The sequence below is a fragment of the Solanum verrucosum genome, unplaced genomic scaffold (assembly GCF_900185275.1).
Source record: "Solanum verrucosum unplaced genomic scaffold, falcon-dt-bn FXZP01000090.1, whole genome shotgun sequence".
NCBI lineage: Eukaryota > Viridiplantae > Streptophyta > Magnoliopsida > Solanales > Solanaceae > Solanum > Solanum verrucosum.
In genome coordinates this window covers 33,974-43,499 of record NW_026020774.1, presented here as the reverse complement: position 1 = coordinate 43,499, position 9,526 = coordinate 33,974, and the positions used below count along the sequence as shown (strand labels likewise).

General features: G+C 35.9%; 1 pseudogene; it reads left to right on the top strand.

The window, feature by feature from the left end:
• The first annotated feature begins 1,741 nt into the window (after window positions 1–1,741).
• LOC125813055 (probable O-methyltransferase 3) lies at window positions 1,742–2,754 on the top strand (annotated as a pseudogene).
• Window positions 2,755–9,526: the final 6,772 nt, after the last annotated feature.

Below are 9,526 nucleotides of genomic sequence, written 5' to 3'. Positions count from 1 at the left end.
TCATGCCACTAATAAAATACTTTCGTGTGTTATATAGAAAAAAGTGTCATTCCTCATTTCCATCATTAATAAATGAACCTCTTTGTGTTTTATTTTCAATCCTTACTTCTTTGATGATTGCGACTACTTCTTTGAGATAAGTAACTTATTATGATAATAATTCATATATTGTCTAGATAAACTGAAAAATATCTATAATTTCACTGGAAAATACTCCATCTAGTACATATTTAGTGTACAACACCTAACTTATTAAGAGAAATATTTAATGACATCAATCAGTTGCTACTATCTACTATTATCCTTTTTATCATTACGAAAATATTTGGAAAACATATTTTACATTTTTATAAAATATAATTTATACCCATAATTTTTAAAAACTATCAAAACGAACCACATGTTTTTATTACATAGTAAGATAGGAACATGGACGTAACAAGATTCATGACTTCCGCAACAAGTCAATTAGATCTTTGTTGCAGAAAATATAAAGTAATGTCCATGACATTGGATCAGTGTCGTAGTTCGGAGTGAGTGCAACAAACATCATTTCATTCATCATGAAGTAGACGAAACAACCGACTTTATTACCCTGAGTCGATTGTTCGTCACTTTTATCAACAACCATATCATCACTTTCATATTCACTGAATATTCCATCAACTCTCTGATGTTCATGTAAAAAATATGTAATAGAGCGCAAACAACTACTATAGAGGATGTTTTTTAAAAGAAAAAAGTTTGATGTAGAATTTGAATTTTTAAAAGCTGTCAAATAATGAGATTTGGCCCAAATACTAGTATTTTTCTAGTATTAGGAAATTTGGGTTATTTGCCAAAACAATTTGCCAAATAATGACAAACTATATGGACAAACACTATTTGCCAAATTTTTTTCCAAATTTTACTTGGGAAATCTATGGCCAAATGGATATGTAAAATAACTGTGAAACCTCATATTAAATGAATGGTAAAAATGAAAAAAAGTATCAAAAATTTTCTTGTGCTATGAACAATCAATTTATTTTGTACTATAAAGAAAGTCTCAACCATTCACTTAATATTTATACAATAATTATAATTTTAAATATATCATGTGAAAAAAGTTGAGTAAAAAATTATCAAAAAAATATTTATATCATATTTTAAATGAACCAAAAAAATAAAGTAAACCAGAAGAAAGTAACACCATTAGGTTTAGTAAACAAACAATTGGCAAAGGACCAAAATAATGAAGCAACACAAAAGCCAAAACTTTGTGGGACCAACAAGAGAATGCATTGCCAAAAACTAAAGCCAATTGTTGTAATTGAAAAGCCTGATTAAACAAGACAAGTTGTAATTGGCTTCTATTAGATAATAAAGCGTTATTTCTTTTTATCACTTGACAATATTTTTTAATAATCCCTTGAAAAAGAAAGAATATTCAATTTTGTTATTTAAAAATATAAATTTTAAATATCATATTTTACCATTAATGCGATAATTTATAACATAACAAATATTTATAACTTATTTAAATCCCTAACTTTTTTGAAAAAAAATATTTAAACTTGGTGTCTAATCAAGAATTACGACATAATTAGAAATGAAGAAAACTAAATTAGATTATATACACTCAGTGAAATCTTCTTAAATTTAATGAGGGTGGTCCTCTCATTCTTGTTATATATATGCGCATAATCTTGTATCCTAATTACCTCAGCCAGTATTATCATTTTATAAAAATCTCACAACTATGACATTGCCTAATGACAACATGACTACAAAAATGTTGGCTGCTCAGGCACACATATGGAACCATACTTTCATTTACATCAACTCCATGTCACTCAAATGTGCTATTGACGAACTTGGAATTCCAGATATCATTCATTCTAATGGCCGAGCCATGACCCTCTCTGATTTGGTGAATGCCCTCCCCATCAACAATAATGCTAAAACCTTGAATTATATCTTCCGTCTAATGTGTATAGAGTTCATGGAGGCTTCTTTAATCAAACCAAGGCAAATGATAAAGAAGAAGAGGGTTATTTACTTACTCCGGCTTCACGTCTCCTTCTTAAAGATGAACCATTGAGTCAAGTCTCCTTTGTGCAAATGGAACTAGATCCAAATGTCATGGATCCATCGCACTTACTTAGCAAATGAATCAAGAATAGTGCCAACCCTAATACTCCATTTTCAATTGCTCATGGCAAGGCCCTATTTGAATATGACGAAAAGGACCCAAAACTTAACCGTCAATTTAATGAAGCCATGGCTAGTGATTCCCGACTGGTAATAAGTGTGGTGATTGAAAATTGTAATGGAGTTTCTGAAGGTTGAGATCATTGGTGGATGTTGGAGGTGGCATTGGAATAGTGGTTAAAGTTATTACGGATGTATTTCTTGAAATGAATTGCATTTTGAAAGTGATCTCGGTGTTTTTGGGTTGGCACGCTCAGTTGGACAATCTTTACCTCTCATCTCTTCTCTTCAAGAAAATCAAAGTTCAAAAACACCGAGATCACTTTCAAAAAGATCAACTCAAAATCTGCATTTGCATCTGAATCTGCATCCAAATCTAGATCTGCATTCACATTTGCATCCGCATTCTCATCTGCATCTGCATTTGCATCCACAAAAACTGATGGTTCCAAATTCTGTATCGCTATGGAAAATATCCTTGATGTTACTGCGGGAAACATGAGACCTATCACAAGGAACCCAGCAAAATTGCTGGAACAAAATAAGACATCGGTGAAATGATCGAGAGGGTTCTTGCCCAATTGAGCCTATCTACATCCAAAAAACCCTTCGCTTCAGCCGACAATGATGTCTTAAGCGCATGATCTACCCTACATAACATGTTTGCATCTCACTTTTGGAAAAATCAATGTTATTCCCCATTACCTATGATGGTAATGCACGCGAAGGTGGTTGAAACTTCCACCATAGAAGAACAACTTGAAAATTTGACGAAAGCAATTGAAGGCCTATTAAAGTACATGAAAGGTCAAGACGTCCAAATTACCAAGTTGACAAACATGATGGAGAAAAGAGAATCCACCCAATTATGTTCAAATCTTCATGAAATTCAGGAGAAAAGAGAGTCTTTCACAAAACAAAAAACAATCATCAAGGAGTTTCAAGTGTTTGTCGAAGGTCTGATTCCTGTTGACAAATTGATGGACTTCATCAAAGAAACTATCATAGATAAATTTGAGTCCACTTCCAAGTCTTCTCTTACATATTTAAAGTCGTATTCTCAAAGAATTGATAACCTAAAAATACATGTTGGCTATCAACCTCCTAAGTTGCAACAATTCGACGACAATGGAAATCTGAAACAACATGTGGCACACTTTGTCGAAACTTGCAATGCTGGAACATACGGTGATTATCTTGTTAAGAAGTTTGTTAGATCTCTCAAAGGAATTACTTTTGAATGGTACGTAGACCTTGAGTCTTGTTCCATCAATAGTTAGGAGCAGATGTAGCAACAATTCCTTAAGCGATTTTATAGCACAAGACGTGTTGTGAGTATGATAGAGATTGCAAACGCCCGTCAAAGAAATGATGAACAAGTCAATGACTTCATGAATCGTTGGAGGATCTTGAGCCTTAATTGCAAAGATCGCCTAAGTAAAACTTCTAGGATCGAAATATACATCCAAGGTATGCATTGGGATTTTAATTAGATATTGCAAGGCATAAAGCCTAAAACCTTTGAAGAACTAGCAAGGCGTGCTCATGATATGGAACTTAGTATGACTTCAAATAGAGATCATGAGTTGTTCAACTTCGAAATTTACAAAGAAAATATAATTGACATTGAGGATGAGGACAAGTTTTCATCCGAAATAGAAATTACAGATTCTATGTAAGTTGACATGCTTCTTGACGTACGACCCTAAACTGCAAGTCATAATGCTCATCCATGCAAGAGCTTAAAATACATGTCATGAAGCTCATAAAATTCGAGCCAAATTTTCAAGTTCTGAAGCTCCTCAAATTTGAGCTAAGTCTTCAAATCAAAATACTCCTCGGCGCACGAGCCTAAACTACATGTCATGAAAATCATCAAATTCAAACTAAATTTTCAAGCTCCCAAGCTCCTGAAATTTGAGCTAAGTCTTCAAATCAAAATACTCCTTGGTGCACGAGCCTAAAATGCATGTCATGAAACTCATCAAATTCAAACTAAATATTTAAGCTCACGAGCTCTTGAAATTTGAGCCAAGTCTTCAAATCAAAATAATCCTTGCTCATCAAATTCGAGCTAAATGTCCATTTCATAAAGCTCATCAAATCTGAGCTAAATATTTATGTCGTGAAGCTTGTCAAATTCAAGCTAAGTCTTCCAGTCATGAAGCTACTCAAATTCAAGCAAAAACTTTAAGTCAAATTTCTCCTCGACGCATGAGCCTAAAATGCTTGTCATAAAGTTCATCAAATTCTACTGAATCTTCAAGTTTCAAAGCTCATCAAATTCAAACAGAATCTTCAAGTTTCAAAACTCATCAAATTCGAGTAAAATCTTCAAGTCAAAATGCTTCTTGACGCATGAGTCTAAAATGCATGTCATGAAGGTCAAAAAATTCTAGCTAAGTCTCAAATATCGAAGCTCTTTAAATTCAAGTTAAGTTTCCAAATTATGATGCTTCTCAAATGCGAGCCAAATCTTCAAGTTACAAAAGCTCCATGAAAATGAGTTAAATCTACAAATTGTTACTTTTAGCCCTCATGAGTTTAAACCTATATGGTCCAAAAAAATTTCAATAGGTTGAAAATCTTGAAATATGTGGCCTAGACAAATTAGAAAAATAAACTCACATGTTTTGCATTGAAGTGTAAAGTAAATATATTTTATTACTTCAAAATTGTGAGAGTTTTTTCACATCAACAATCATAAGAAATAGTTGGAAAAATGGATATATCATCCTATACAAAAAGTTTGAGTAGAAAAAAAAAATCAAACAACAAGAAGTGATTTGTCAACTCGTCTTGGATGTCTTTATCAAGTTTGCATCACTTCTTCATCATCATCCTTTCAAATATTTTTAAGGATTGATGTAGCATAAACGGGCATTTATATTTGACATGAGGGCATATTTTGAAGTTTAATTTAAGGAGTTGATCATGTGACAAGTAGTTCCTCTCCAGAGCTAGCCAAATTGCGGCAAAGTAGGACCTTTCATCCATAAACCGATAGGCAATCGGATCATACTATCCAAATGTTAGAAGATATATTGAGAGCATGTGTAACTAACTTCAAGGGTAGTTGGGATGATCACTTGCCTTTGATAGAGTTTGCATATAAAAATAGTTATCACTTAAGTATTGGTATGGATCCATTGGAGGCTTTATGGAAGGAGGTGTAGATCTCCAATAGGTTGGTTTGAGGTGGGTGAACTTGCCCTATTAGGTCCCAAATTGGTACATGAGGCTATGGAGAAAGTTCTATTTATTAGAGAAAGGTTTAAAATGGCCCAAAGTCAACAAAGGTCCTATGCCGATGTTAGGAGAAGAGATCTTGAGTTTGATGTTAATCATTGGGTCTATTTAAAAATTTCACCCATGAAGGGTGCAATGAGGTTTGGCAAGATTGGGAAGCTTAGTCCCCGATATGTGGGCCATATAAGATTTTTAGGCAAATTGGCAAAGTTGCTTATGAACTTGATTTGCCTAACGACTTGACATCGGTGCATCCAGTTTTTCATGTCTCCTTGTTAAAGAAATGTGTAGGAGATCCGACATCTATAGTACCCTTAGGAGGTTTGTGTCACTCCCCGAGCCTACACCCTGGACGTGGCCTCACTTGAGAACCATTGCTGGACCCAAACGAACCTTGGCCTGACTCACTACTTAGCGGAAGACTTTAATCAACATATACAAGAACTCAAAGATAAACTCATGCAATAAACTTAGAATGTTTCAAAAGAACATTCAACTAGTGAAATAGGCAACTCAAGACTCAACATAAATAATGGAAATTGAAAAGACCCATGAAGTACTGTCTATCTATCTATATATGTCACGACCCAGACCATTGTGATTGACACCCACACTAACCCTCTGATGGGAGAACCATTACTAAAACACAACTAAGCACCCTTAACAAGATACTACACATTTAAAGATACAGAAGCAAGTTTAAATGCAGAAATTATATGGAGTTCCCATAAACTCAAAAGGTTTAAATAAACTAGTCAAACTAATGCGAAAGAATAACCCCTAGAACCTGAAAGTCATTGCACCAAAACACTACTAACCACAAGTCTAAGAACAAGGGGTACAACTCTGAAACCAAAAAAACACCTTCAACAAATAGTCTTGAGTCCGAAAAGAGTGGACTTAAACAAGAGAGATCCATGGCAGCCTGAAAGAACTAGCTCACCCTTGAATCCGGTCACACTCAATAGTCACCTAGCCGAGGTCTATCAATAGCCGCCTAAAGATGCCCTCTACTCGACAAAGAACATGCAAGTGCACTATCAGTACATAACCACAATGGACTGGTAGGATCACACGGCTATTTTAGTAAGCGAAATATATATAAGCAGTCACAACAAAGTAAAACACGCATATACATAATATATATATATAAATATCATTTATCATTTCCGCAACAATCTACAATTCCACATTCTGAATAACAAGTATATATGACAAGTCAATGGTCCTCTCATGGAACCCAATTCAATGGTCCTCTCATGGACCTCATACTCAAACTGTTAGAGTACCAGAACGTGGTACCCGATCCCAATTAGTGTGCCGCACGTGACACCTGATCCCATATATGTGTCGGAATGTGGCACTCGATCCAAGTTAGTGTGTCGGAACGTGACACCCGATCCAATATATATGTCGGTACGTGACATCCGATCCCATTTTGTGTGTTGGAAATAACACCGAATCCATTCAACAAGCCACAATCACAATCACAATGTACATTCTCATAATCATACAATCAAGTGTTGATTCATGGCATACATTCATTCGTCATACTCAATTACATTATGTGTGATCAATAAGCTTCATTCACATACATACATGCATTACAATGAAGCAATTACTAACATACATCAGGCAAACCATGAAATCACAACCATTACCTACCTCAAAACCAAGCTTGAATCCTCCTAAGACACTTGAGCCTTCCCTTTCTGGATTCTTCCCGCTTGTTCGTAGTCTAAAAACATACAATTGACACAACGATCAATAAACGAGGCCTAATTACCCGAATTATAATCAACATTATCAACTCTAGGCTAACCCAAGATCCCAATACCTAAATTAGGTCTTTTTCCACCATTAAATTCAGATCAAAACCTTCTCCCAATGATGATTATTCAAGAAAATACATTCTATGGATCAAAATACGGATTATGAGTGTTAAATCCTTAACTTTGGTGCCAAAATAGGTGGAGAATTGTCTAGAAATTTCCCTGGGTCATCCCCTAGTTCTCAAGAACGAAACTTGTAGAATAATAACATTTTTGGGGTTTATTCCCAACTTTATTCGCAATTGGCCCGCTATGGCGGGCAGTATCCCTCCACAGCATCCCTGCTATGGCGGGCAGTATCACGCTACAGCAGCCCCACCCTGGCGGGAATAATCCCACCTTAGCGGCTTGCACAAAGACTGAGAGATAAATTAAGTGTTCCAAACCCCCATTTCACAACACACATTCAACCCATGACACTAAAAATATACTCGTTCATGCTAAGATCAATTTCGGGAGTTCTACTCGCCCGAATTCAATTCTGTAAAGTCATACGGGTCCCTTAACGTCTTAGCTATCTACTCATGTGATCAAATTCATAGTTAGGTCTCTCATTCATTACCATATTTCCCTAGATCTCCCTGACTTCAATTTCATCCAAATCTGGACTAGGTTAGGAATTCCCAAGTTACTACTCAAAAATTTTCTGACCCCAATTTTTTCCCCATTGCTTTTCCCTAGCGACAAAATCCGGTCGTTACAATACAAGTTCCTTAACATCTTAGCTATCCACTCATGTAATCAATTTACTCATCACTCGTTCCCGAGTGATCAACTAGGAAAGACTGGCAAAAGTAAGGGTAGATTAGTATCTGAATCGTCAAATTACTAGGGATACTTATCTCGCATGTCCTTATCTTTCAGACATCGCGATCAAGAATTGCAACCGGTTCCTCCTCATACCGAAAGTCTTGTCTAACAAAACTGAGTCCCATTTTATAATGTAATCCCCATCTCATCACCAATTCATCCCCCAAAGATTTCACATTTTCAGCCTCAAACCAACCAATTGAATACCTACACATCCTCTCATACTCTAGCTCAATGAAGTCATCACAAATCGGATCCATTCTGCACCAACAACACCAATCAGACATATTGCAGGCAAGTTACCAAGAGCCTATAGCTTTGGCTTCATGGGAGGGAAGTAATTCAGAACACGCTCCAATATTGGAAATTGAAGATGGTAAGAGTAGTGCATCTGACAACTACCACCAGTGTATAATTCCCACATCAACTGATAAGATAGAACTTGTTGTGCCTAAAAAATCAATCCCTATTGAAACACTTCATTCTATAGTGTCACATCAAATATCACAGGAGGAGACAAGTAATTCCACACAAGGATCTATACAAATAGTTGAGGTTATGCACTCAGGAGTGGAGGATACTGAGGAAGAGGACAGTGACCGATTAGAATTACTAGTATGCAAAGAGGCTGGAATCTATCCCAGGAGGCAAATAAAGGGAGAAGAATGAAAAACAAGAAGGAGTCTGACTTAAAGCCAACAAGAACACAAGCTAAGAGGGTGGGGAAGAACAGTCTTAAATGATATACAAAGCTTTATTTTGGAACATAAGGTCTGTGCGAACTCAAAATGCTTTTCATAGAGTTCAAATGTTAAACAGACACCACAGGTTTATTCTTATTGCTTTGATGGAACCATTTCAAGACATGACTCATATACATAGCTACAAAACAAGGTTAGGTATGCAATATGCCAACTATAACACTAATGGGTAGATTTAGGTGTTTATCAAAGAGGGCATTAGTGGAGGAGTTATTGCAGACACGGAACAACAATTGTCCTTGCAGTTGACTCTAGCTAATGGGTATCAGTTCTTGGTCACCATGGTTTATGCAAAATGTACAACTATGGAAAGATTCTGTTTAGGGAATGATTTGTACTCTATTAGGCACAATTTATCATTTCCATGGATGGTATGAGGGGACTTCAATGTTATTATGGAGGATTATGAGAAAATTGGCGGACTACCTATTTATCCGCAAGAGTATGAAGACTTTGCATTGTGTATTAACTCGGGTGAGTTAGTTGATAGCCATTTCACAGGTAGTCCTTTCACTTGGTGGAATGGTAGAGCAGATGGGGACTGTATATTCAAAAGGCTAGATAGGGTGGTAACTAATCAAGCCTTACAAGACTTGTTTGGCCAACTGGAGCTTCAAATCTAGCTAGGCCAGGATCAGATAATCCCTCTATGTTATTGACCTGTGGAGGACTGACTCAAAA